Consider the following 27,500-nt stretch of genomic DNA (forward strand, 5'->3'; position numbering starts at 1 on the left):
TGAATAGATCCCTAGGACGCCCCCCCCCCCCGCCTCCCCGCCCCGCCCAAGGACTTAGAAAAGGCCATGGCAGGTGAGGGGCTCCGAAATAGAAGCTTTACTAGCTTTGCCCTGAATTCCCTCTGTTAGTGAGGGACTCTTCAAGCATGCGACATAGACGCCAAAAACTCTTGAGTTGGCACTCAATAAATGTTTATTGGAGATTCATGGTAAACCCACTGCGGTCTCTGAAGACAGGGATCCTGGGGTCCATCCTAAGACTTGGACCAAATGATGGAAGGCCTGGAAGGTAGCGCCAAGAAGGCTTCTTTTAAAATAGAAATTGCCTGCATCAGAGACCCTCCCTAAAATACCCCATTACGGCCTTTGGCCACCTTTGCCTACAGGCAATAAACGGTATGGGGCTGTGCAGGGATGACTGCAATCAGTAAAGATTTTAAATCAGTGGATTGTTTGGCTATGATTTGTATCTTCTCATCTTTTGCCAGGTCTCTGGATTAAGGGAGTCCCTTGTGGCTGCCAGGTGTCCCTGATTAGAACACGAGTCTCCCAGCCTTGTAATTATTTACCTGTCCGGCTCCCTTACAATCCTGTCTTATTTATGTGCCTAGCACACAGCCTCGCACACAAAGACATTCCATCCATGTTGTGAGATGAATACACAATTGCCCACCCAGGAATGCAGATAAAGGGAAAAAACATTCCACCAGTTTATTTCATCTCAAATTCCCAAGGGCCGGTAAATTAATACTTGGCTCAGTGTGGTGGGTAAGGTAATGCTTGACCCCGAACGACTTAAGCATATTTCTGTTTTTCAGGTCGTTGGCAGAAAGCACAAGCTAGTTTACATAAACAATTTGCACTGGTAGATGGAAAGCATTCACAAAATAAAGGAGAAATAACCCACAATACGTAGTTTTCATTCTGGTTACTCTGCACCAAAATATGGAACAGATTCTCTTTCTTATTTTTGAGAAAGACAAGAGAGCTGCTTGTCTAGAGGCACTATTGCCTTTGTCAATAAATAAAGGGTCCTTGTGTTCGCAAGGATTTCACATGATGTACTAAAAAAAAAAAAAAGCGTGTAAAGTTTTCCATAGCAAGCGTGCTCACTAGATTTATGCCAACCACTTAATTACAGAGCCTTCAGAGTAATCAGCCGCACTTCTGTGCTGTGTTAATAGAAAGGCTACGCGACGTCTGGGGGTTTCTCCTTTGGATTTCTTCTTTCCTCCCCAGCTTTCACAGATCCAACAGGAATAATGGCAACAATGAAACTCACAAATTATCTTTGAATTATAGCTGAAAATTGAAAGTGCTTTTCAAAGGGACCGAGGATATCTGACATCAAGCTAAATTAATAGAGAAAATATTTGTTTCCTGTATTGAAACTACTAACCGTGTTGAATAAAAGCAACTAAGAGCCTTCAGAAATTTTCTAGGGCTCTCAAATAAATCCTGGATTTAGACAAAAGTCTCCTTAACACCAAAGATTTCAAAGGAGTTAAATAATATAAATATTTTTGTAAAAAATTAAAATCTAGACAAATCCTAAAAATAGTAAATGGAGATTCACTGTGCATAGTTGGGAAGTATCATGCATCAAATCTATATGTTTATAAGGCAAGAAGAGCCTTAGTTTCATTACTGAAGGAATAACAGGGGCTGGTAAATGGAATTTTATTAAAATTTTATTATTTATTTTATTAAAAAATTAATATTAAATATTTTATTAAAATTTTATTAAAAGTTACTCTCTGTTAAAATACTTATAAGAGTAAGTTAATTTATGTGGTTTCAGGTGATAGCCCTCAATCCAAGGCCCTATTTTTAAGGGTAATTATGAATGATATTGAAAGTTTTTGCCTAACTACTCTCAACTATTTCTCTGTACTCCGGTCTACTAGTGTGTGAAAACCCAACAGCAGCCTCATTATCGGTCCCTGCTAAAATCAGTAGCTCTAACCAGTCGCCAGTACCTCTTACCAGTCGCCAGTACCTCCAGTTTGATTGGCATTTGAGCTAGTAAGGCTGTGAAGGCAAGAACTCTGTGTTGGGCAGGGAGACTGCCAAGGTCGGGAAAGGTGAACACATAAAGTGGTATCCAAAGCCTGATTTAAAAAAAAATAATAATAATCAGCTGTCTCTGGGAGATCAATATTCTCTCCCTGCCTGGAACCTGTACAATGAATGAGATCATAGCCTGGGCTGTGGTCAGCTCACCCAGGTCGTGCCGGCTTGAAGGCTTCACAGGAGATGGTAGATGACCTTCTCCGGGCCCACGTTCTCGTCTCTCCTCATGGGATGCAAGGTAGGGGTCAAGCCCACAGGTGGCTGCAGCCAGATTTATAATTCAGCTGTATGGCCTTGAACAAGGTACCTGTTTATTGACACATGCCTGCCCCGTTAAAGTGTAACTTCCACGGGGGTGAGCACTTCCTGTAGCTCGCAGCCATACAGGAGGGCCCTGTGCATAGTAGGTGCTCGAGACACGCTCGGTGAAGGAGTGAATGAAGGATTTAACCCCTCTGGGCCTATTGTTCTCATTTGGGAAATGAGGATAATAGTAGCACTCGATATTAATATATATAACAACTAGTGTCAAAATGCAGGCACGGGTTCTAACTACCCACGGTGCCCTTTATGTTCTTCCTGTTCGGTGAGAGCGTGCAGCTGCTGACAAAGGGGACGGATAAAGCCACCCCAGGTGGGTCCTGTTACGTGCTATTTAATCATGTTTACTGGGGAATTCACTCTGCTTTTTCAAGAAAGAGATTTGGTGGTACAGCTGTCCTTCCACTCTTATTTTTGTTTTCACGGGCCAGCCACTTATTTTAATGAGATGAAAATGACTCAAAAATGTGATTGAGGAAGGAAGAGGGACAGGAGCAAATTTTCAGTTACATTTCAGAGCACTCATTCTCATGCCACTTACACAACTTGAGTGCGAAAATATTTTTGGAAGTCAGTATGCTCTGTTACAAAATAAGGGTATAAACAAACTGGTATCTTCCCTACAGATGGCTGTGTTCGGTTGGAAAAAAGAATAATGGAAATATTTTTGCAATAGTAAAACTAAATTTTAAACACCGATGAATAAATGTAACAAGAAATATGAGGGCCTGTATGAAGAATCCCCTACAACTTTACTCAGAGACATAAAAGAAAATAAATCAAGGAAGAGATGCACTTATTTATGAATGGAATATTCATTATTATAAAGGCATCAGTTTCCAAATTAATTTGGAAATTTAGTGTGGAATTTTCCATAGTATTTTTCTCGGACCTATTCAAAGTGATTTCAAACCTCAGCTTTTTAGACTGAACTTACGAGAGTAACCAATATAATTTAGAAAAACAGGAGAATGTGGTTAAGGAAGGGTTTGTCCTATCAATTATTTACAAAAACATATTATAAAGATATATTATTTAAAGTATAATAAATAAGACTGCTAGTCATGATCCCCTAAATTTATTTCATGACCTAGTAAGAATCATGGACTACTGTATGAAAAACATTGGTTTATAGATATCGAAAATGGACAATTTGGTGAAATATATGTCAGTATGATCATACAGAATATATGCAGCTGTTAAATATAACGTGGTAGAACTGTATATTTGCCTGGAAAGGTGTTGACCATATATAGGCAACTAAAAACTTACTAGAATTGCCCCATTTTGAAAGGACAACAACAAAAATATATGCATATAGATGCAGAGAAAAAAATGTACGGACAGGTAAGTGCCAATATATTAACAGAGGTCGTAGTCCATTTGTCTTTAGCTTAAACCTCACTTCCAATTTTTTGCTATTATAAGTAACACTATGATTACTACCTTTATGATACAAGACCTTTTCCAAATTTCAGATGATACCTTTGGGGTAGGTTCATAGAATTACCTTAATAAACATGTTTAAAGCTACATCCCAAAATTATTTTTTAAAAGGGTTAGAGCAATTTTCATTCCTGCCCACAATGTATGAATGACTACTTCCTTTACCCTGACTCATATGAGAAATCTCATTTTAAAAAATGAGTAAATACAAAATTAAAAAAAAAAATTGCTCTTTTGATAAGTTAACAGTTTTCACTATTGTTTTAGTGTCTTTCTTTTCTTTCCCGTGAAGTTAAACACTTCTCCATATGTTAGTCTTTGTATTTCCTCTTTCATGTATTGTTGCAAATGCTTTCTGCCTGGACCATTTCCTTCTGAGAGATGATTACTTTGACACAACTTTTTTCACTCCTAAAGAATATATTATTATATAATCTCATATCAAAACTCAGCCTAAAAATTTCTTCTATCTAAGGTCTTATCTTATAAATTGAATTTAAAAAATTTTAATTTTTTTTTAAGATTTTATTTGTTTATATGACAGAGAGAGAGCACAAGTAAGCAGAACAGCAGTTGGAGGGAGAGAGAGAGAAGCAGGCTCTCTGCTGAGCAGGGAGCCTGATTCGGGGCTCGATCCCAGGACCCTGGGATCATGACCTGAGCCGAAGGCAGCTGCTTAACCAACTAAGCCACCCAGGCGCCCCATTAATGTTTTAAGTCAGAGAGAGAGTGAGCACAAGCAGGGAGTGGCGGGCAGAGGGAGAAGTAGGCTCTCTGCTGAGCAAGGAGGCCCACGCAGAACTCGATCCCAGGATCCTAGGATCATGACCCAAGCTGAAAGCAGCTGCTTAACCCACTGAGCCACCCAGGTATCCCAAAAACAAACTTTTTAAAATTTTTATTTATTTATTTGGGAGAGACAGAGAAAGTGCAGGGGGGAGGGGCAGAGGGAAAGAAAAAGAAAGGAGTCCTAAGCAGACTTTGAGCTGAGCACAGGGGTGAGCTAGATCTCAAGACCCTGAGAACACAACCTCAGCCTAGACCAAGAGCTGACACTTAACCAACTGTGCCATCCAGGTGCCCCTAAAATAAAGAAAATATTTAAGATATCTAAGGAACTATATACCCTACAAATTTATTGTAACCATTCATTGCCAATGACATTTCTCATCTACACTTGACACTTCACGTATAATGACTTTTACATTTCCTTTCCTCCCTCCTCGAAATACACCCAAGAAGAAATTTTAATTAGTATGTTAGAATATTAAGACATTTTATTTATACAGCATAAAATTATCTTTTGGACAACACCAAGTAAATAAAATTATTTAGGGGAAAAAAAAATGTGTCCAACAGACCTAAAAAAAATAAGCTTACTTAATAAGCTGGAACTAGATCTTGGTCTGTTTTCAGCAATCAACAGAGCTATCAGGACAAACCTGAAGTGCCATAGGGAAGGCAGTCATTATTTTATTTTCATGAGTCAGGTATTTAATTAGGTAAAAGATCGATGTTTTTCAAACAGTGAGTGGGTTAGGAAATCAGTTAAGTGGGTCAGACTGGCTTTTTTTTTTTTTTTTTTAAATGAAATAGAATGGAGGGGCAAAGAAAAGAAAAAAAAAAAAACAAGAAAAGAATATCACATGTAATAAAGGTAAATATTATTTCATGTAATGCTCAAAGTCACTATGTGAAGTTCATCCCTACTGTGGGCTTTGGTCAAATGGGTTTAAAAGCACAGGACTTCAGAGAATATCCAGTGTTCTCCTCATTAAAAAAAATTAATTAGGGGCGCCTGGGTGGCTCAGTGGATTAAGCCTCTGCCTTCGGCTCGGGTCGTGATCTCAGGGTCCTGGGATCTCAGCAGAGAGCCTGCTTCCCCCTCTCTCTCTGCCTGCCTCTCTGCCTGCTTGTGATCTCTCTCTCTCTCTCTCTGTCAAATAAATAAATAAAATATAAAAAAAAATTAATTAACTCGATCCTTACCCCAATAAATACTCTCCACTAACATTAGTCTTTAATAACCTATATTTGTTTTTTTTTTAAGATTTTATTTATTTATTTGACAGACAGAGATCACGAGTAGGCAGAGAGGCAGGCAGAGAGAGAGGGGAGGAAGCAGGCTCCCCGCTGAACAGAGAGCCCGACTCAGGACTTGATTCCAAGACCCCAAGGTCATGACCTGAGCCAAAGGTAGAGGCTTAGCCCACTGAGCCACCCAGGCGCCCCTAACATATATTTGTTTTAAAGAGGTTTTTTCATTTACTGCTACCGTATGCGAGGCATTGTTCTAGGCACTGAGGATACAATGGTAGAAACTGAGATCTCTGTTCTCACAGAGATCTTGCAGAACAGGAAGACAGATGATGTACGCGTCAAGTGGTTCTATGAGCACCAGGAAAGGCAGGAGGGTTAGAGAGGGCAACCGACTCAGGTACAAATTCAGATAGGATATTTCAAGAAGGCATCTTTGAGAAGGCGACTTTGGAACAGAGCTCAACGTTTAACTTTTTAATTAAACATTTTCGATGTTCAATGTTTAATGAACATCTTAATAAATAATAGTGAATGGTTGCTGAGATTTAAGGTATATGAACTATTTAATGCCCTATTATGATGTTGAGTTTTTTGTTCATTTATATTTTTAATCATTTGCTCAACAAATGTTTATTCTGTGCCCTTGGAGGCTGGCTTTTGTATTGGGCCCTGGTTATTAAACTGAGAAAAAGAGAAACTTAGTTTCTGCTCTCAGAAGTGTCCAGTCTACTGGGGTATTCAAAATTGGGAAACAGACAAGGACAATCTACATCTACAAGTAAGTAGATGTTGGGGGAGTACAGGAGGCAATTCCAACTTCCTAGGGTGTCAGGGAAGGCTTCCTGGAGGAATGATGTCCCAGGGGCGGTATAAAGCATGAAATAAAATGATCTTCACTTCCAAATGTTTGGATTCGCCCTCGTTTAAAATGGTAGCTGAGGGGTGCCTGGGTAGCTCAGTGGGTTAAGCCTCTGCCTTCGGCTCAGGTCATGATCTCAGGGGTCCTGGGATCAAGCCCCGTGTTGGGCTCTCTGCTCAGCAGGGAGCCTGCTTCCCCCCCCCGCTCTCTCTGCCTACTTGTGATCTCTCTGTGTCAAATAAGTAAATAAAATCTTAAAATAAATAAAATAAATGGTAGCTGAGACCATCAGGATTTCAGTGGTGCTCAACGAGAAACTTACATTGCGACAGAAGGTTCTTCTAACTTCACATAGCACCAGGTTAGTCATTCCCCTCTGTTTGAAAACATACAGAGGAAGGGAAGAGAATGTTTACACACCTGTTCCCAGGAAAGGTAGATCTAGAACGATTCTCTGCCTTGTGATCATAAAGTTAGGTTTCTCCTTGTTTACTAAGAAGGGCAAAGAGCACTCCTGCAACACTCAGAGGTGTGTTTTTATAGGTGAGCTGTTGATTCATAACCTGGAGACCGTGAATGTTGGTCCTGTAGGACGGCATTCTACACGGTAGAGAGCTGCAGCCGAGAATCATGCGTCTTCACTTGATGTCGTAAACTGTTTGTCATCCGAGGTTAAGCTAGTTCACCAGCCTTGTGATAATGAGCCAGTGAAGACCTCGCCGAGGCTGACAGAATGAACTCAACCAGCATAAAAGCCTGTTGGTTCTCTTGGCATAAGGAAAATACCCAAAGCCTTTTTCCTCCTCGCATTGATTAGGCAACTAAAAATACAGAGGTGAGGCTAACCCAGTTAATTCTAAGCACAACCCCAAACCTCATTCTGACAGAAGTGGAAGGCCAGGTGGAACGAGGAGTCCAGTGCCTCAGAAAATGAAAGTGGTTCAGACGCAGAGCTTCTGGGGGAAGATGGCAGGCTCAGGAGAAGCACGAGATTTCCCTCCCAACCCAAATGTCACTTACTATGACAATACCCTCCCGAAATGGCTTTTCATAAACACCACCACCCAAGTTCTATCCAAAGCATTTTTTGCTCTCTAAAATACTATAAAAATGGGAGACTAAAAACTCTTTGGAAGTTCAAGAAAGAGGCTTAGCAATTTTGATCTTCACTCTAGAATGCATGGGTGGATTATTTGCTGACTCTCTTCCTCCTCATCCTCTACCCCCATTTAGTATTTTTAAGTATTTCCCTTTGGGCTGTAAGAAGAGTCTTACCATCTCCTACCTGGAAGGTAAGTCCAGGAAAACTGTCCAGTTCTGGGAGCTGACTGGGGACAGAGGCCTGGGAGTTTCTGCATTTAATGTTTTTGTTTTTGTATTAATCAACTTTCCACATTGGTTCATAGACTTATGGGAGCAGGTCTCTGACCAAATTGGCTCGGCTCAAGAAATAGAAGCAAAAAGCTGGTTATCTGTCTTCTTTCCATTTCATGCTTTCAACTTCTGCCAGTTTTCTTCAACAGTCTCTCTTTAGTCCCATTTATCAACACAAACATTAAGATGTGGCTGTTCATGTATCTTAAGTCTTTAACGTGCTTCTTGTATATCTCTGATCTGACACTTCCTCACTCATTCTTCCTTGTTCTTTTACCCCCCAATGAGTCACACCTTCCCTTTTTATTTATTTCCTTTACACAAAACAATCAGAAGCCTCATACAGGACTGAAGCCGCATATATTTCTGATCAAAGAGGATGAGGTAGAAGGAAAGGGAAGCAAAGGAACCGACTGGAAGGTCAGGAGCTCCCTTACACAGCACATTCAGGATGTTTATGGAAAGTTCATGGATTTCCTTAACTCTCCCACATGTATATAAAGGTTCCAGCTGAGTTTACATGAATTTGATGAACTTCATTTTTCCATGAAGTCACACTGGCAAGAAAAATGGTCTTTAAAATCAAGTCCTTCTTTGCTAAACCTTCTGTTACTTCTGCTGCTTCCAAGCTATCATGTGCAAATGAGAGCAAAGAAAAGTGAAGATCATCATTTAGACAGCATTTATCATTGGGGACCCTGAAACTTTCAGATGATGTTAACTTTTTCAAACAGTAGTGATACTTTCCTTAATGATGGATTGACTCACTTTAAAACAAAAAAAAATGATCTTATTTATTTATCTGACAGAGAGAGAGATCCCAAGTAGGCAGAGAGGCAGGCAGAGGTGGGTGGGGGAAGCAGGCTTCCTGCTGAGCAGACAGCCCGATTCGGGGTTTGATCCCAGTACCCTGAGACCATGACCTGAGCCAAAGGCAGAGGCTTAACCCACTGAGCCACCCAGGTGCCCCTTGACTCACTTTTTCTTAATGTAGCAGCCAAACTACAAATTTGCTATTGGTAACAATGGAGAAATGTTATTCAGTAGAATTCTTTCTGGGGAGAACACGGTACTTATTTTGAAGCAATGTCTTGGTAAACTCTTTTGGGAGTATAAAGCAAAAACTAGCAACCCAAGTATCCATCAATGGATGAGTGGATAAATAAAATGTAGCATGTGCATAGGATGGAATATTATTCAGCCTTTAAAAAGGAAGGCAATTCCGACACATGTTTTGACATGGATGAACTTTGAGGACATTGTGCTAGGTTAAATAAACCAGTCACAGAAAGATAAATACTATATGGTTCCACTCATTTAAGGTATCTAGGGTAATCATATTCACTGAGAAAGAAAGTAGAATGAAGGTGGCCAAGGGCTGGAGTGGGGGAAATGAGATATTTTTAATGGGTAGAGTTTCCATTTTGCAAGATGAGAAAGTTCCGGAGATTAGTTGCACCATAATGTAAATACAGTTGACACCACTGAACCGTAGACTTAAATATGGTTATGATAGTAAATTTTATGTTACATGTATTTTACCACAACTAAAAAAATCTTGAAAACCTATTTAAAAAGACCATGAGACACAATACTGAAAATAATAGAACATTTTAAAGGTTTACTGATTTAAGTATACTTACTATGGCATTCTAACTTATACAGTTGTTTTTAAAATAAAAATATATAATACAAATTTTTAAAAGACTATATTTACATTCTTTTTCTCATAACTCTTCCTGTCCTCTTGACCACTGTCCCACAGCACTTTATTTAAGAATGGCTGGATCTATCCTGTAAGTCGAAATAAACAATCTCTCCTAAGTTTTGCTGAGGATGATAGTTCCCAATACTGAGTTGCAGAGCCTCTACTTAAGATAAGTAGGCCGAAAAAGGATTGATTGATTGATTTTCTATGTATTGTCTTATTGCCAACCTAGGTCCATAGTGGACCTAGAAATCTGTGTTTTTTAAATGGTCCCAAAGTATTTATGATGGTCAGCCTGGTCTGGGTGCCACCATACTAGAGGGGAAGCATTAAAATATTTTCATGAACAAGTAAATATTTGGGTCTAGTACTCCAAAGTAATTTTGAACTTCTTACTAAAGTTCCAAGTTTAAATTAGAAGACTTGTCAGGAGAAACCCTTACACTAGCAAATTGTTATAAAATTCTATTTTCTCTTACTTGAACATCACAATTACATAAACAACTTGATTTCCCTCCCTCAGTTGTTATAGGTACTAGCATGCTTAACCGAAAGTGGGTTATTCTTTCCCTGCTGCACACAGGGAAAGGTAGGTTCAGAGCTTCCTGGGGTCAAGACCTATGTGGTCACTGAAGTGTCCATACATAGAAAGCCCCAAGCTGGGCCTAATACTCTGCTGTTGCCATCTTGAGACTCTTTTTGTGTTTTAAGTTTTAATTTTAATTCCAATTAATTAACATACAGTGCTATGTTAGTTTCAGGTATTGATTCAACGATTGCATATGACACCTGGTGCTCCTCATAATGCCCTCCTTAATCCCCATCACCTGTTGTACCCATCCCCAACCCACATCCCCTCTAGGATCACCAGTTTGTTCTCTATAGTTAAGAGTCTATTTCTGGGGGCACCTGGGTGGTTCAGTGGGTTAAGCCTCTGCCTTCAGCTCAGGTCATGATCTCAGGGTCCTGGGATGAAGCCCCACATCGGGCTCTCTGCTTGGCAGGGGGCCTGCTTCTCCCTTCTCTCTGCCTGCCTCTCTGTCTACTTGTAATCTCTCTCTCTGTCAAATAAATAAATTAATTAAAAAAAAAAAAAAGAGTCTATTTCTGGTTTCTCTCTCTCTCTCTCTCTCTTTCCGTTTGCTCAGTTGTTTTGTTTCCTAAATTCCACACATGAGTAAAATCATAGCTATTTGTCTTTTTCTAACTGACTCATTTCACCCGGCATTACATTCTCTGGCTCCAGCCATGTTGTTGCAAATGGCAAGATTTCATTATTTTTAGGGCTGAGTAATATTTCATTATATATATTACATCTTCTTTATCCAGTCTTCAATCAATGGACACTTGGGTTGCTTCCAAATCTTGGCTATTGTAAATAACACCACTATAAACAAGGGTGCATGTATCCTTTTGATTTTTATTATTCTTTGAGTAAATAACCAGTAGTGTGATGGCTGGATTGCCATCTTGAAATTTTTTTTAATTCTTAACAATTTTTTAACAAGGGGCCCCACATTTTCTTCTTCTTTTTTTTTTTTTTAAGATTTTATTTATTTGAGAGAGAGCACACACAAAGAGAGAACATGAGCAGGGGGAGGGGCAGAGGGAGAGGCAGAAGCAGACCCCCATGCTGAGCAGGGAGTCCAATGTGGGACTCGATCCTGGGACTCCGGGATCATGATCTGAGCCAAAGGCAGATGCTTAACCAACTGTGCCACCCAGGGCCCCACATTTTCATATTGTACTGGGCCCAAGAAATTATCTAGCTGTTCTAGAACTTGGGTTACTGATTCCAAGATGTGATGCTCTAGGCTCAGTTGGGAGAAGGGTTATAATGAGTAAATAAACCAGATTGTTCCTTTTATTTAAGATTCAATATAGCTATTTTATACAAATTTTTCATAGTGATTTTGTCATGTAGCATGGCAATACTAACCATAGAATCCATAAATTAAAGAGAATCTAGAGCACATAATAGTTACATACAAGTTTCAAACAGAAATCCTCACAAAGACGGATATAATTTTCTCATAAATATTTACAAGCTTCAAATTGCTGGATATCAGTCACTCCATTTATCTTGGTGTTTCCTGGTGAATGAAGTCTACTCAGTGTCTACATCTTATTGAGAAAAATCTGTTAAGCTAATGCAGAAAGATGAATCAAAAATGCCAAAAAAAAAAAAAAAAAGTTTCCATCCTGAGCCAAAGAATGAATCACTTGTGCATTCATATGTTATAGAAAATATGATTCTTGGGGCGCCTGGGTGGCTCAGTGGGTTAAAGCCTTTACCTTCGGCTCAGGTCATGATCCCAGGGTCCTGGGATCGAGCCCCACATCGGGCTCTCTGCTCTGCGGGGAGCCTGCTCCCTCTCTCTCTCTCTGCCTGCCTCTCTGCCTACTTATGATCTCTGTCTATCAAATAAATAAATAAAATCTTTAAAAAAAAAAAAAAGAAAGAAAGAAAATATGATTCTTTTTTTTTTCCAGTTTTACAAGGCCAACACCTATCAGAAACACTAATTCTTACGGTAACTGATTTAGACTAGGTCTCAAAAGCCATAAAAAGGCTGTTCCTGGAAACGAACAAAGAATGTATTTGTATGTTTATCTGGGAATTCTTGCCAGAATTCATTCCAAATCAGCAAAGTAACATCTACTTTTACATGTGTGTTTCAGTGAATTTTATCAATCCCCGAAGCTAACTGATTTTTGCTTGTAGAGATATAAACTGATATTAGGAGAAAAGACTGGGGATATGACAGAACTGAAATGTTTGTGCCTATTTATTAAGCATAATTATCCTTCCACATTAGAAATCACCATAAGTCAGCTTTCTCAAAGGCACTGATGTCTAAGGTCTGTGTTTTACTTCTTCCTATCCTTAAGTCACCTAATAATGCTGGCATGTGGAAAGTACTCAGCAAATCCTCTCTTCACTCTCTCTCCAGTTATGGCCTCTCAGGGATCAAGCTCCTCCCACCAGCTAATTTTTCACGCTTATCTGTCCCTATTGGGCAGCATCCCCAGGTAGGCAAATTTTCATAGTCTCTCTGCTACTTTCATTATAATCTACTTGTTCTTGGTCCCACTTCTTCTGCTTTCCAAAGTGAAAATAATTTATTTCTTTCTCAGGCACATGTTTTGATGAATTAATGTATTAACAAGGTAGCATCCTATTCTCCTGTTTTGCGGTTTTGTTTTGTTTTTACAATAACAATAACAATATTTCAGGACAGAGGCAATGGAGTGACCGTTAAGAGTTGAAATTATGGCTATGCAACTAGGAGTTTGAGATACCTCTGAGTCTCATAATTTAGCTAACAGCCTATGGACAGGACTGGCTCTCTGTAAAAGACACTTTATCATTTCTTTATTCAGTCATCAAACATGTACTAAGAACTTAGCCTGTGCCAGGACATACAACATTGAACAAGGTGATCAGGTCCCTATTCTCATGGAACTTACATTCTAGGCATGTCCCCCACATAAATCTATGAACAAATAATAGGGAAATATTTGGTAATGATAACCACTATGGTGAAAATAAAGCAGGGTGATGTGAAAGAGAAGTGACCACCAGAACTGGGGTGGGGGCTGTAGCCGAGTAGTCAAAGATGGTCTCTCTGAGACAATGACATTGAAGTTGAGACCTGAATGATAAGAAGGATGACATGGGGTGGTCTAGAAAAAGAACATGTCTGGCATGTGGGAAGAGCTAATGCAAAGGTGCTAAGGTGAGAGGTAGCTCTGTGTGTTCCAGGGTACTGTGGCTAGAGTGTAGGATTTCCAAGGGAGATGAGTGGGGAAAGGTAGGCAAAGGCCAATTTATGTGAAGTCTTAGAAGTCAGGAGGAGCCTTTGGGTTTGCTTCTAAGTATGACTAGAAGCCACTGGAGTGTTTCAAGCAGGGGAATAACATATTCTGCTTATGTTTTGACATAACCTTCTGGCATTTGGGTTGTGACTTGACTCCAGATGACAGAGAGGGAGCAGAGAAGGCAATTAGGACAAAGATGATGCTGGCTTGGATCAGGATGGCACCTGTAGAGGTGTCAGCAGCAAAGTCAGGATAGACTTGGAGATAGAGTCAACAGAATTTGCTGACATATTCCATATGGCCATGAGGAAAGGAAAGAGAGGATGATTCCTGGGTTTGAGTTTGAGTAGCTGAATGTAAAATGGTGTCATTTTCTGAGATGGAAAAGCTGGGGAGGGTAGTTTGGTGGAACAAGTTGTAAGGGGGAGATCAAGACTCACATCTCCCAAAATATTGAGAGTCAGATGCTTATTAGACATCAAGGTAGAACTATCATGTGAGCATTTAGCTATGTAAGTCTAGACCATGTAGGAGAGGTCAGGGATAAAAATTCAAACTTGGGAGTCATTGGCATACAGATGGAAGTCTAAACCACGGGATTGGATGAGATTAACTAAAGACAGGATAAATGGAGAAGATGAGTCAAGAACACCACCGTTTAGAGGATAAGCAGAGAAGTCAGCAAAGGAACCATTGAGAAGTGGCCATTGGGGGTCTTTGGCAATCTTGGCAGGGCAGTTTCAGAGTACTAGGAACAGAATGAGGGGATTGAAGAAATATAGATGCATACTCCTCAAGCTTAGGCAGCACCCACACAAAGCTGTGCTGGTCCAGGAGCATCTAATGTGCTTAAAAGTTTTTTCTTTTTTTCTAAACTATGTGGCACACAGAAAATATGCAACAAAAAATGCTGTGAAGTTTTCATTGCCACCTACATAGCTCGTAAATCCTGCAATGTCCTGAAAGAGCTGCCAAATAGCCAACATTAATAATTTTATGGGGTAGCTCTCCAAGACATCATGAAGGAAAAACTAATAAAAGCAATTGTAAAAAGGCTAACAAAAATAGAAAACCTGACTGGGAATAACTTATGCCTGATGAATTTCTATGTTGTAATACTAACAAAGCTACCATAAACACATGGCATTGACTTCTGTGGTTTAAGGCATTCACATTAAAATTAATCCCCAAACTAGCAAAATATTTGTCTAGAGTTGTGACAGACTTTTTTCACTTGTCACAACGTACTACCGAAATAGCATCTATTTCTTTGAAGGCAACAACTATTTTTGTTGATGATGCAGATGGTAAGGGGAAGGGGCTGTGATTACTGCTGAAGGAGACACAAGGATGAGTCAAAAGTAGTTCCTGCCTTCAAAAAGCTAGCAAGAATTCTCACATCACCAGGCAGCTACCACAGCAGGGGCAGGGACTAGTTAGTCTCTCAGGATTACCATTGGAAGCCAACACCTGGATATAGAAGGCCCTCGTCCTTGTCTGTTCAGGCTATGATAACAAAATACCAAATACTGGGTCACTTAGAAACAGAAATTTCTCACAGTTCTGGAGAATGAGAAATTAAGGATATGGTGTCAGCAGGTTTGGTGTTTGGCAAGAGCTTCCTGGTTCTAAGGCAGCCATCTTCTTGCTGTATCTGCCTATGGTGGAAGGAGACAAATATTCTGTAGTGGCAATGTGTGTGAGTGTCCTGGGTTGGGTCTCAGTGACAACTTGCAGAGGAAGCCATTTTCTATGAACTAGTACCTACCTCCCCTGACTGACCTAATTATCTTGAGAAATATCGGTTTGGGTTAGGTCACCTATAATTTTTTTTTTAATAGGTCACCTATAAATTTTGTAGGAAGATGCTCGGCTATCCAACTTCAGCTATCATGCAACTAGACCACAATATAATCCAGGTAGCAGAGCTCAAACCTCGTGTTCTCCTGACCCACCCATCTGTAAGCACAGAGGAGGTGTGCACGGGTAGCCACAAATAGTTTGCCTTCCTACTTACTTTCATGGGAAAACACAGGCCGGCATCAGAGACACCAGCAGGACTAATTGACAACATGGAACCTCGTGGAATCTTGCCCTGTCCACCCTCTTCTCAACCATTCAGAGAAGACAAAGACCCTGGGAGGTGTGAAAGGCTATACATAGGAAAACTGGGGGAAAGTGCCTCTCTCTTTCTCTCTCTCTCTCACTCCCTCCCTCTTTTCAGCTGGTGTCTCTGAAGTGTTCCAGGTTTGGGTTTGGTAGTGGGGAGAAAAATGGAACCAGCTTCATGAGTGTGGGACCTACATCATTATTCAGGGTTCTTGTCTTCACCATCTTCAAATTCTTACCAGTCTTTGAATAAAGGACCTTACATCTTCATTTTGCACTGGGTCCCCCAGTCCCAGAGGTGGGTTAGCCTGTCAGGAAAAGCAAGCTCATTCCTAACTCTCACCTGGGCCTTATCCTGGTGCTTGTTGACCAGCTTCTGGTCAAGTTCTTTCTCCTCCCAAGAACATCCAATGTCAAAACAGAGACACCTTGGACTCACTAACCCAGATCTAAGGGAAGAGCAGGAAACAGATATCAACATTATATTTCTTTGAAGACTTATATTTTATCCTAAAAAGTGAAAAAAAAAAGATATTTGCATTCTGTTCCATAATGTATCTGTTGGATACATTTTTAAAATAAGATATCCCCCAAAATAATCTTCAGGTAAGACTGGCATTTGAAGAAGATATACCCTCTTTATCAGTTGTGTATAAAGGCCTTCTGCCGCCTTCCTGCCAAGTAACTGTAGCAGTGGGGGGCACACAGGTCAAGGAGAGCCTCTGCCAAGTTCCAATTCAGCGAATACGTTTCACATGACTCCAACTTCCTCTACGTCCCCACATGACCCTCCCCGTGGCCTTCACTGGCACATTATGTAACTCATGGTGTTGGGTTCCTTTTTTCCTGCTCTTCTTCCTTCTCCTCTTCTTATAAAGAAAGTCACAGTTGCTTACTAGAAACCAAACCTAAAAGTGCTTTCTATTTCCTCTCTCAGTCTAGAGGCACCTCACAGCCTGGCCAGTTGTCTTCTGGTTAGGTCTCCTGGCTCCCAGCAAGGCTTTGCAGTTCTGGGTTCTACCCACTTCCCAAGGTCCACCCCTCTTCCCTGCTCTGGACTCAAGACCCACAGGCAGTGGGGGCTGGCACGGCCAGAACTGGGCATATCTAACCAACTCCAACAGTCACTGCCTCTCGGTTGTCTCCCAGGTCTGCAACACACAGTGCCATCTTCTCAGAATGCTTAAAAGATTTCTACTTGTCCTTGGGTCTCAGTCTAAATGCTACTTCCTCTGGGAATCCTTTCTTGACATACCTCACCCCACCTCCCACTCACCACCCAAACTAAGCCAGTCTTCGCTTACTGTTTTTTCTTCCCCTTATAGGAATACTTAACACAGTGTACTTACTACATTCTTCCTAACTTACCCATATTCCTCACTAGCCCCCCAGCCTGACCAGAAAAGGGACTTGCTAGCCTTCTTCTCCATTATATTCCCCAAACCTAGCAACAAGAAAAGTGTAGAATGTTGTTGAAGGCAAGGCACCGTTAAATGATTTTCATTTATAATCTCGAAACAATTCTAGAAGGAAAGGATTAGTGTTCCCATTTAACAGATGGGAAAAGGGAGGCTCCGAGAGGTTGAGTAAGTTGCCTAAGTTAGAACAGCTGGAAGTGGTTCCATCAGGTTGCGAGACCTTGAAATCTGTACGTTTAACTCCCTATGTCAGTCATAGTTTTGTCAGAGAAGTAGAAGCAACAGGAGAGATAGAGTGAGGTATTTGTTTTAAGACCTTGAAAGGGTCATTGTTGGAGCTCATTAAATGGTCTGCGGAAGGCTATTGCTTCTGCATCCATTGCTGGCCCTGCAGTAGGGGACAGACAGTCGGGAAGGAAAGTAGGAGAAAGCAAGGAAAACTCGGAGCCTGCGGACCCCAGCTGGAACCCACATTATAGTATCTCCCTGCCTCTGAGTCCCCCGCCCCCCGCCCCATCCACGTGAGGATGACTTCCAGGAGTAGCAGGCACCTTTGTCTGGGGTAAACACACCACACCTGGCCCGGGGGTCACAAAGGCTGAAGGAGGAGATCTGGCAGGACCTCAGGAGTAGAGGGCCCAGCTGCTGTACCATGCCAACTGCATGAGTCAGCAGGGGAGTGACGAGGTCTCTGAGCAGCGGCTTGTGCTCAGGGTCCTGCCCTGCCCCATATAAACCCACCTTCACTCTCTCTCCCGGTCGCTTCACTGTTACAAATGACAAAATAAGACGTCCACTCCTGAAATTCAATATTTATAACACGAATATATCACATAGCATTATGTGGTATATTCATGCCTTCAGGGGTTATTTCCATGCCAACTGCATCCCGTAATTCTTAAGTGGCGGAGGGGAGGGGTCTTACTTACATCAGCTATCTGGTCTCATGTCTGGTTTTTCTGGGACTTCCCCAAAAACCGTACTTTGAGAGACTCTTCTGGCTGCACGGGCTCTCCCAAAGCAGTTCTCCAAGCTTGCCTCTCTCCTTGAATCTCCACGTGCTCACCAACCTGGAACCTCTCCAAACACTTTTGGGGTTTTACATTCATTGCAGAGACACAGTTGATTAAATCATTGGTCATTGAGCCAACCTCCAAGCCCCATCTCCCTTTGACTAAGGGAGTAGGATTGAAAGTCCTAACTTTCTATATTTTTTTAAAATTTAATTTAACTTCAACTAATTAACATATAGTGTATTATTAGTTTCAGAAGTAGAGTTCAATGATTCATCACCAGTTGCATATAACACCCAGTGCTCATTACACCAAGTGCCCTACTTAATGCCCACCATCCAGCAACCTTCAGTTTGTTTCCTATAGTTAAGAGTTTCTTATCGTTTGTCTCCCTCTCTGATTTCATCTTTTTTTTCCCTCCCTTCCCCTGTGATCCTGTTTTGTTTCTTAAAATTCCACAATGAGTGAAATCATATAATAATTGGCTTTCTCTGATTGACTTATTTCGCCTGGCATAATACCTTCTAGTTCCATCCATATAATTGCAAATGGTAAGATTTTATTTTTTTGATGGCGGAATAATATTCCTTTTTATATACACACCACATCTTTATCCATTCATCTGTGGATGGACATCTAGGTTCTTTCCATAGTTTGGCTATTGTGGACATTGCTGCTATAAACATTCGGGTGACGTGCCCCTTGGCATCACTACATTTATATCTTCTGGGTTAATACCTAGTAGCTCAGTTGCTGAATCATAGAGTAGCTCTATTTTTAAGTTTTTAAGGAACCTCCATACTGTTTTCCAAACTGGCTGCACCAGCGTGAATTCCCACAAACACTATAGGAGGGCTCCCCTTTCTCCACATCCTCACCAATACCTAGTGTTTCCTGACTTGTTAATTTTAGCCATTCCGACTGGTGTGAGGTGGTATCTTACTGTGGTTTTGATTTGCACTTCCCTGATGCTGAGTGATGTTGACCACTTTTTCTTGTGTCTGTTGGCCATCTGGATGTCTTCTCTGCAGAAAATGTCTGTTCATGTCTTCTGCCCATTTCTTGACTGGATTATTTGTTCTTTGAGTGTTGAGTTTGATAAGTTCTTTATAGATTTTTAGATACTAGCCCTTTATCTGATAAGACATTTGCAAATATCTTCTCCCACTCTGTAGACTGTCTTTTGATTTTGTTGACTGTTTCCTTTGTGGTACAAAAGCTTTTTATCCTGATGAAGTCCCAATCATTTTTGCCTTTGTTTCCCTTGCCTTTGGAGACCCGTCTAGCAAGAAGTTGCTGCAGCTGAGGTTGAAGAGGTTGCTGCCTGTGTTCTCCTCTAGGATTTTGATGAATTCCCGTCTCACATTTAGGTCCTTTTTTTAAAAGATTTTATTTATCTATTTATTTGAGAGAGAGAGCTCGTGAGAGAGAGCAGGAGAGAGAGCCTGGTCTGGGGAACAGTTAGATGGAAAGGGAGAGGCAGACTCCCCGCTGAGCAGAGAGCCCAAAGCAGGTAAGGATCCCAGGACCTGAGGATCATGATCTGAGCCGAAGGCAGATGCTTAACTGACTGAGCCCCCCAGGAGCCCCTCACATTTAGGTCTTTCATCCATTTTGAGTTTATTTTTGTGTATGGTGTTTAAAAAAATAAATGATCCAGTTTCATTCTTCTGCATGTGGCTGTCCAATTCTCCCAACACCATTTGTTGAAGATACTGTCTTTTTTTCACTGGTGAAAGATCCAACCATCTAGTCACATGTTTGGTTCTCCTGGCAACCAGTCCCCTTCTTAGGTGTGGTCCACCCCCCCCCAACAAAAATCACCTAATTAACATAACAAGACACCTTTAAACTCGCATCCCTCAGGAATTTCTAAAAGTCTTAGGAACTCTGGGCCCCACCAGGGGCATATCAATAAAAGCACACAGAGAAGCAACAATGGCCAGGGGACATTTTGACTATAAATACCAAAAGTTTGTGAGGCCTGTCCAAAAATGTTTGGTTAGGACAAGGCATGGTGTAGCTGACCTAAATAGCTCTCCAAAGACCTTGGAGCAATTAGCTCCTACATGGTAAAGGCGACTCTTTTCCAACAGTGTGGAAGGCAGTCCTGTAACCTTAGTACCCACTCATATGAAGGCACTACCCCAACCACAACTGGACTTTATTCCTTTCTTTTCCCATTGCCTGGAATTATGTGACTAATCTATCACTGGTTTGGGGTATTTTATTTCTTAATTAGTTTATTAAGAGACCTTATCCTGTATGCTCTGGGCTTGTGAAATTCCCACAGCAAAACTGTGTTAAGTGCTGGCAAAGACAAACTCAGTCTCCGAGCCTAATATGCCTCCCAAAACAAAACAGCTTACCATTATCTCAATATTGTTTCTGATGTGTGTGAAGAAATATAATAAAAATTACATGAGCATGCAAAATAAAGCATACGGTTGTCTCTGCCCAGGCCCTCTATTTCTCCCTCCTTCCAGGCTTCGACTTAGACACACCCTCTAGAAGCCTTGTTTGACCTCCACTCATGGCCACCCCTATCCAGTTAGAACCTTCTGTTAGTCTGGGTCACAATATCTACAATTTCCCATTTGTAACACAGATCAACATGGTCATTGAGTGGTGCTTGAAGTTTTCCCCAATAGAATATGAGCTCTATTAAAGTGACCGCTGTTTCTCCCATCATCCATGGCATTCCCAGTGCTTAGCATATTATTAATTGCTCAATAAATAATTACTGGTGATGAAGGATAGTTGGAAAGCAGGTGGGCAAGGACAAGGTGCCCCACCCTAAGAGAAAACCACCCTTAGAAGGATTTTACACCCCCCAGAAGGAACCCTCCAGCCTTTCCCATAGATACAGACACAGGTGACAAAAACCTGATTGGATGACAGGCACAGGTAGATTAAAACAGACCTCCAAGGAGCCCATAAAAACCCCTAGACTCAGAAACTCCTGCGGCAACCCTCTCAGGTCCCCTCCCTCTTTGGGAGCTTTGTACCATCTCCTTGCTCTGCTCACCACTCTGGTGGGCCTCTCCATTCTTCCAAGCCATGTGACCAAGAACCAGGGGCACTGACCAAGGGAAAAAATCCCTTAACACTGGCACTCTGACTGAATGAATCAATTAAGCATGAGAAGACAAGAGAGTTTGCTTTGAGTGTTATCTAAATGTATTTATAATTTGACTTTGTGGAGCCCATTGTTGAATGGACAAGATTTAGGCTGTTTTCAAAACAATCGACTGGAAAGTAAATGATTAGACTGTGTTGTCTAAATGAGGTGTCTCTCCTGATTGGTGGAGGGCTTCCAAATGGGGGGTGGGGTGGGAGCTCGTGGGGTGGGCCATTAAAGGATTCCCTGGAGGCAGGACAAAGGAGATAGAAGTGTACTGAATACTGGGGTGGGGGGAGGCAGGACAGAGAGGGGGAGTCGGTCTGCAAGGAGGCTGTGGGTGGGGGCTGCTTTAAAGACGGAGGGTGAGGGGGTATGGGAGGACGTAAGGAGTGCTCCCTTTTCTGCTGACTCTTCCTGGTTATAAGTAGCCCATTGGTTATTTAGGGTCTAGGGTGTTTTGAGGTGGATCACCTGTATTCAGTCAGGGGCTCAGGGTCACTTGGGGCCCTTCTGCCTCGATCAGGTTTCCATTGCTCAAGCCTGTTGTCTAAAGCATCCTTTATATCACTTCACAGCCTTTTGGCTAAAATCAAGTGTAGTATCAGTTCTTAGCAGTTTAAAAGCTGCCTCTACATAGGTGAAACTTAGAAGTTTCAACTATATTCAAATAGTCTCTTTGTCATTCTAATTTATGTACATCTTTTTCTTTCTTTCTCCCCACCCCCACCCCTTTTCCTGGCTGGTATGGAATATTAACAAGTCAGGGTATTTGTTTCTCAAATATACAGGTTTTTTTTTTTTTTTAAATGAGCCAAGGGGCGCCTGGGTGGCTCAGTGGGTTAAAGCCTCTGCCTTTGGTGGCTCAGGTCACGATCCCAGCATCCTGGCATGGAGCCCCGTGTCAAGCTCTCTGCTCAGCAGGGAGCCTGCTTCCCTTCCGCTCTCTGCCTACCTGTGATCGGTCTGTCAAATAAATAAATAAAATCTTTAAAAATATATATTTAAAAAAATGAGCCAAAAGATGGCTACTTCTCAACATTTAATACAAACCACAGAAGAAAATAGAATTTGGTGATTACACCATTTCCTAAAGAGGTTAGAGTACATTTATCACATGCTCTTACATCCGATGGTTTGATACCTACATAATCTAATGACCAGATTCAGGCTGCTAAATGTTACCATCTTGGCTTTGGAAATTTGTCTTATTAGGCCCAGAAAGCTTTCTTTCAAATCTATTATATATATAACATATATATAATATATATATGTTATATATAATATATATATGTTATATATATAAAGCATAGCAGAAAAGAATTACTTTTGTGCTCAAAGACCATGCTTTGAAGAGAAAAAGTCATTGGCCTAACAATTGCTCCCTGATAGTAAATTATCACAATTGGTAAAGATCTATTCCACTGCTGGGAGTACGTTGGAAGAGGCTAGCATGTAGAAATAAAAGAGAAACAAACATATATTAGGCCTTATATTCCTTTCTTTCTGTTTTGTTCATGTTCACTAGTGGTAATAATAATAATAGGTTTAGTCTGGAGCTTACGAAGCATTGCCAATATGCCATTGTTGGTTATAAGCTCTTAGCTTATAGTAACTCGTTTAATATATGCATCCCTTAAATTCCCTATAAGATCGATACCATGATTAGCCCCATTTTACAGATTAAGGATGTGAAAACAGAGGTTAAGTGACACCCTCAAGGCCACATAGTAAGTGACAGAGAGCTAAGGTTTAAACTTGGGTAGTCTGGCTCCAAAGACACGGTTTCTAAAAGTCACTGTGTTGCTTATTACGTATTATATGTTGATGTTCTATCCTTCCTAGAGTAACATTTATAAATCAGCAAGCATGTACTGCGCACTGACCTAGACGCCATGAGGGAAACAAAAAATTATAACATGATGCTTCACTTACTCTAGAGGTAGCTTACTGGACCAGATTAAATTTTCCACTTGTTTCAGTGTTTCCTGACAGTGTTTCTCAAGTGGTGTGTTAGCACCTACTGGGCTATTGGATCAAACTTTGATCTGATTAAATTGGAATTCCGCTTCACTCTCAGTAGATAGAGAAAATATTAAGCCAAGAAGGCCATGCTGTGCAGTGAAGAATGTGGTCCACACCACTAAGGATAAGATGTAAGAGGCAGAAAGGAATGTCAAGCCAGCTCCCAGAAAAGATCCCAGGTTTCTGAGAACATATGATGTTCTCTATCGGAGAATTTGGGCTCTTGTAGAACGTAAGCTACATGAGGGCCAGGATTTGGCCTGTCTTGTTCACAGTTGTAATCCTTAGGCAACATTCTAGCGCCTGGCACAGAGTAAGCAATAAATACTTGATAAAGGGATGAATGAGTGAATGAGTGAAAATAAGAGAATGGGGCAGAGCCACATATACATCTACTCCCACAACGACACAGTGCTGAAGAGGGACCACGGAAAGAATGGTGATGTGAATGCCTTTATAGGCATGCTATGTTTTCTCACACTCTTCCAGGAACTATGCTGTGCCTTTTTTTCTTTTGAAGATTTTATTTATTTATTTGACATAGAGAGAGAGAGCACAAGCAGAGGAAGAGGGAGAAGCAGGCTCCCTGCTGAGCAGAGAGCCTGACTCGGGACTTGACCCCAGAACCCTGAGATCATGACCTGAGCCAAAGCCAGATGATTAACCGACTGAGCCACCCAGGTGCCCAGATGCTGTGCTTTTTGATGACTTAAATAGCATTTTTCAGTCCTTTAATTTAATTTAATTTATTTATTTGAGAGAGAGAGAGAGAGAGCACAAGCAGGGGAAGGGGCAGAGGGAGAGGGAGAAGCAGGCTCCCCACTGAACAGGGAGCCTCATGCAAGACTCAGTTCTAAGGACCCTGGGATCATGACCTGAGCAGAAAGCAGACACTTAACCAACTGAGCCACCCAGGCGTTACAGTCTTTTTTATTTTTGTGTGTGTGCCATCAAGCATTCTAGGATTCAAGGGTACCTGGGTGGTTTGGTCGGTTAAGTGTCCACTCTTGGTTTTAGCTTTGGTCATGATCTTGGGGTCATGAGATCAAGCCCTGAGTTGGGCTCTGTGCTCAGTGGGGAGTTTGCTTGAGATTCTTTTCCCTTCCCTCTCCTTCTCTCTCTCTCTGCCTCTCTCTCTCCTCATGCTCTCTCTCCCTCTCTCTTAAATAAATAAATAAAACTTTAAAAGAAAGAGAGAGAGAATTCTAGGATTCAGAACTTTATCATAAATTCTTTATGAATCTCCCAAAGAAATGCTAACATATTTACAGTTGCACGTCCAAGATAAAAGAACTACTTTGCTTGGATTTTGATGGATAGTTTCTAGAGCAAATAGAAAACACAACCACCATCCCTAGAGAAACACTTGTTAAAAAGATGAACAGTTCTAAAATTTTAACAACAACATCAACAAAACAAAAATAGGTACAACACAGACTACAGAGTTCTTGTTTTAAACAGAATGCTTGAGTTAAGCTGTGTTCTTTAAATTTCTGGGTCCCACTGTTTAGATATCACTCCTTGGTAGTTAAGGGGAAGGATCAAATTCTGGACCTTCATGGAAACCATCTAGCTTTTCACTAACGACTTCCAAATCCTTTGCTAAATATTATAATCTTTCTATTCGACAACATTGTAGGGTCCCTTTCTTCTTTTGTGTTTATCAGATAATAACAAATCCAGTTCCAGTGGGGGGATAGATCTGATTTGCTGGAGCCAGTTGGCAAGAGGTAGGTATAGTGCAGAGTGAAAGGTACCTAAAGAGTCAGGCTTAACCTAAATACTCTCTTAGGTATATAGGAAACGGTAGGCAGTGGAAAGAATCAGTGAGCGGCATTAGGACATCATTTTACGTGTGAAATTTCAAGAAGATTTGCCTTTTTAAAGGCAATGTATTAGAGCAGTTTTTGGTTTATAAAAAATTTGAGAAAGAGGTCCAGAGATTTCCCATTTACAGGTATCTTCTGCTTCTCAAGAGTTCGTATTACACCACTTTGCTTTTACAAAAGACCTAACATCAGTATCCGTTTCTGATTTTCACTTTTACAGAAAAAGATGAAAAGTAACATTAGCCTTCAGTGTTTGCTTTGCCACAAGCCAACAGAGAGGCAGTGTGCACCCCAAGTGGCAAGAGTGGCGCCCCGACTCACTACCCTCAGCCTCTCAGCATCAAGCCACCGTGGTTCGCAGCTGTGTCTGTGAGCATCTGTGCTTTATCTGGATGTAGGTTGTGCCTCCACTATCAGGATGTATCCTAAGATTCCAGAAATGCCCAAAAGAGGTTATTTGTGTGGGATCTGGGAATGCTCAAGAAATCTTCCATATAAGTGAATGATGATTGTTTCTTTGCTTTATGCCATTTGGACTTATGAGGGTTCTCATAGGAACACTTGCTTTCCTGATAGAAGGAAACCCCTGGATTCCTGAGCTACATATGTGTGGCCTCTTACGTCATTAGCTTCACTTGCTAGAACGGTACATTTTTCATGGTGGATGAACCTATGTTGACGCATTGTAATCACCCAAAGTCCCTCGTTTACGTTAGGGTTCATTCTTATTGTTGTACGTTCTATGAGTTTGGACCAATGTATAACAACATATATCCATCATCATCACTGCCCTAACAGTCCTCTGTGCTCTTGCCCACTCACAACCTGTTCACCTTGACAACTACTGATCTTTTTTATTGTCTCCAGAGTTTCACCTTTTCCACTTTTTGCCAAACAAAAGTTTTTCATTTTAATAAAGTCCACCTTACCAATTTTTTTTTCACGATTCCTGTCTTTGGTATTGTATCTCAAAAGGCTTCACCACACCCAAGATCATCTAGGCTTTCTTCTATGTTATCTTCTAGGAGTTTTTTTAGCTTTGTAGGTGTTATATTAGGTTTATGAACCATTTTAAATGAATTTTTGTGAAGGATGTAAGGACAGCATCTAGATCCAGGTTTTTTGCCTATGGCTGTCCAGTTGTCCCAGTACCATTTATTAAATAGACTATTTTGCTCTGTTGTATTGCTTTTGCTCCCTTGTCAAAGATAAGTTGGCTGTTTTTATGGAGGTCTATTTTTGGACTCTATTCTGTTCCATTGACCTATTTATCTCTTCTTTAATCGGTACCACACTACTTTGATTACTGTACCTTTAGAGTAAGTCTTTTTTTTTAAGATTTTATTTATTTATTAGACAAAGAGCGAGAGATCACAAGTAGGCAAAGAGGTGGTTAGAGGCAGAGAGAGAGGGGAAGCAGGTTCCCTGCTGAGCAGCGATCCCGATGCGATGCGGGGCTTGAACCCAGGACCCTGAGATCATGACTTGAGCCGAAGGCAGAGGCTTAACCCACTGAGCCACCCAGGCGCCCTAGAGTAAATCTTGAAGTTGGATAGCATCAGCCCTCCAACTTTGTTCTTCTCTTTCAACATAGTGTTAGCTATTCTGGAGCTTTTGCCTTTCCGTATAAACTCTTTTTTTTTAAAGGATTTTATTTATTTATCAGAGAGAGTGAGAGAGAGAGAGAGACAAAGAGAGTACAAGTAAGGGTAATGGCAGGCAGAGGGAGAAGCAAATTCCCCCCTGGGCAGGGAGCCCAATGTGGGACTCTATCCCAGGACTCAGGATCAGGACCCAAGTTCCTGAAGGCAGACGCTTTAACTGACTGAGCCACCTGGGTGCCCCTCCATATAACCTTTAAAATCGGGTTGTTAATACCAACAAAATAACTTGTTGGGATTTTGATTGGGATTGCATTGAATCTATACAGCAAGTTAGGAAGAACTGACATCTTGACAATACTGAATCTTCCGATCCACCCACATGGAATATCCCTCCATTTGTTTTACTTCTTTGATGTCATTCACCAGAGTTTTGTGGTATTCCTCATATAGATCTGGTACATATTTTGTTGGTTTTATACCTAAGTATTTCATTGGTGGGGGTGCTAATGTAAATGCTATTATGTTTTTAATTTCAAATCCCACTTATTCATTGTTAATATATAGGAAAGCAATTGATTTTGTAATAGTAACTGTGTGTCCCACAGTCTTACTATAATAACTTATTGGTTCCAGGAGTTTGTCAATTCTTTTGGATTTTCTACACAATCATATCACCTGTGAACAAAGACGGTTTTATATCTCCTTCCCAGTTGTATGCCTTTTTTTTTCCTTGTTGTA

At 41.0% G+C, this 27,500-nt stretch overlaps 1 long non-coding RNA gene and 1 pseudogene across 2 annotated transcripts; both read left to right on the forward strand.

Annotated features, from left to right (window-relative positions):
• Positions 1–2,667: 2,667 nt before the first annotated feature.
• LOC116866410 lies at positions 2,668–24,119 on the forward strand. Of its 2 annotated transcripts, none has more exons than XR_004382382.1 (3): positions 2,668–2,707; positions 12,776–12,854; positions 24,097–24,119. It is a non-coding gene; the product is annotated as an uncharacterized LOC116866410 (long non-coding RNA). The 2 variants fall into 2 exon arrangements; XR_004382381.1 differs by lacking the exon at positions 24,097–24,119 and adding an exon at positions 23,876–23,892.
• On the forward strand, positions 21,871–22,011 carry LOC116866450 (annotated as a pseudogene).
• Positions 24,120–27,500: the final 3,381 nt, after the last annotated feature.

This window comes from Lontra canadensis, unplaced genomic scaffold (assembly GCF_010015895.1).
Source record: "Lontra canadensis isolate GAN:19392208 unplaced genomic scaffold, GSC_riverotter_1.0 scaffold9, whole genome shotgun sequence".
Lineage (NCBI taxonomy): Eukaryota > Metazoa > Chordata > Mammalia > Carnivora > Mustelidae > Lontra > Lontra canadensis.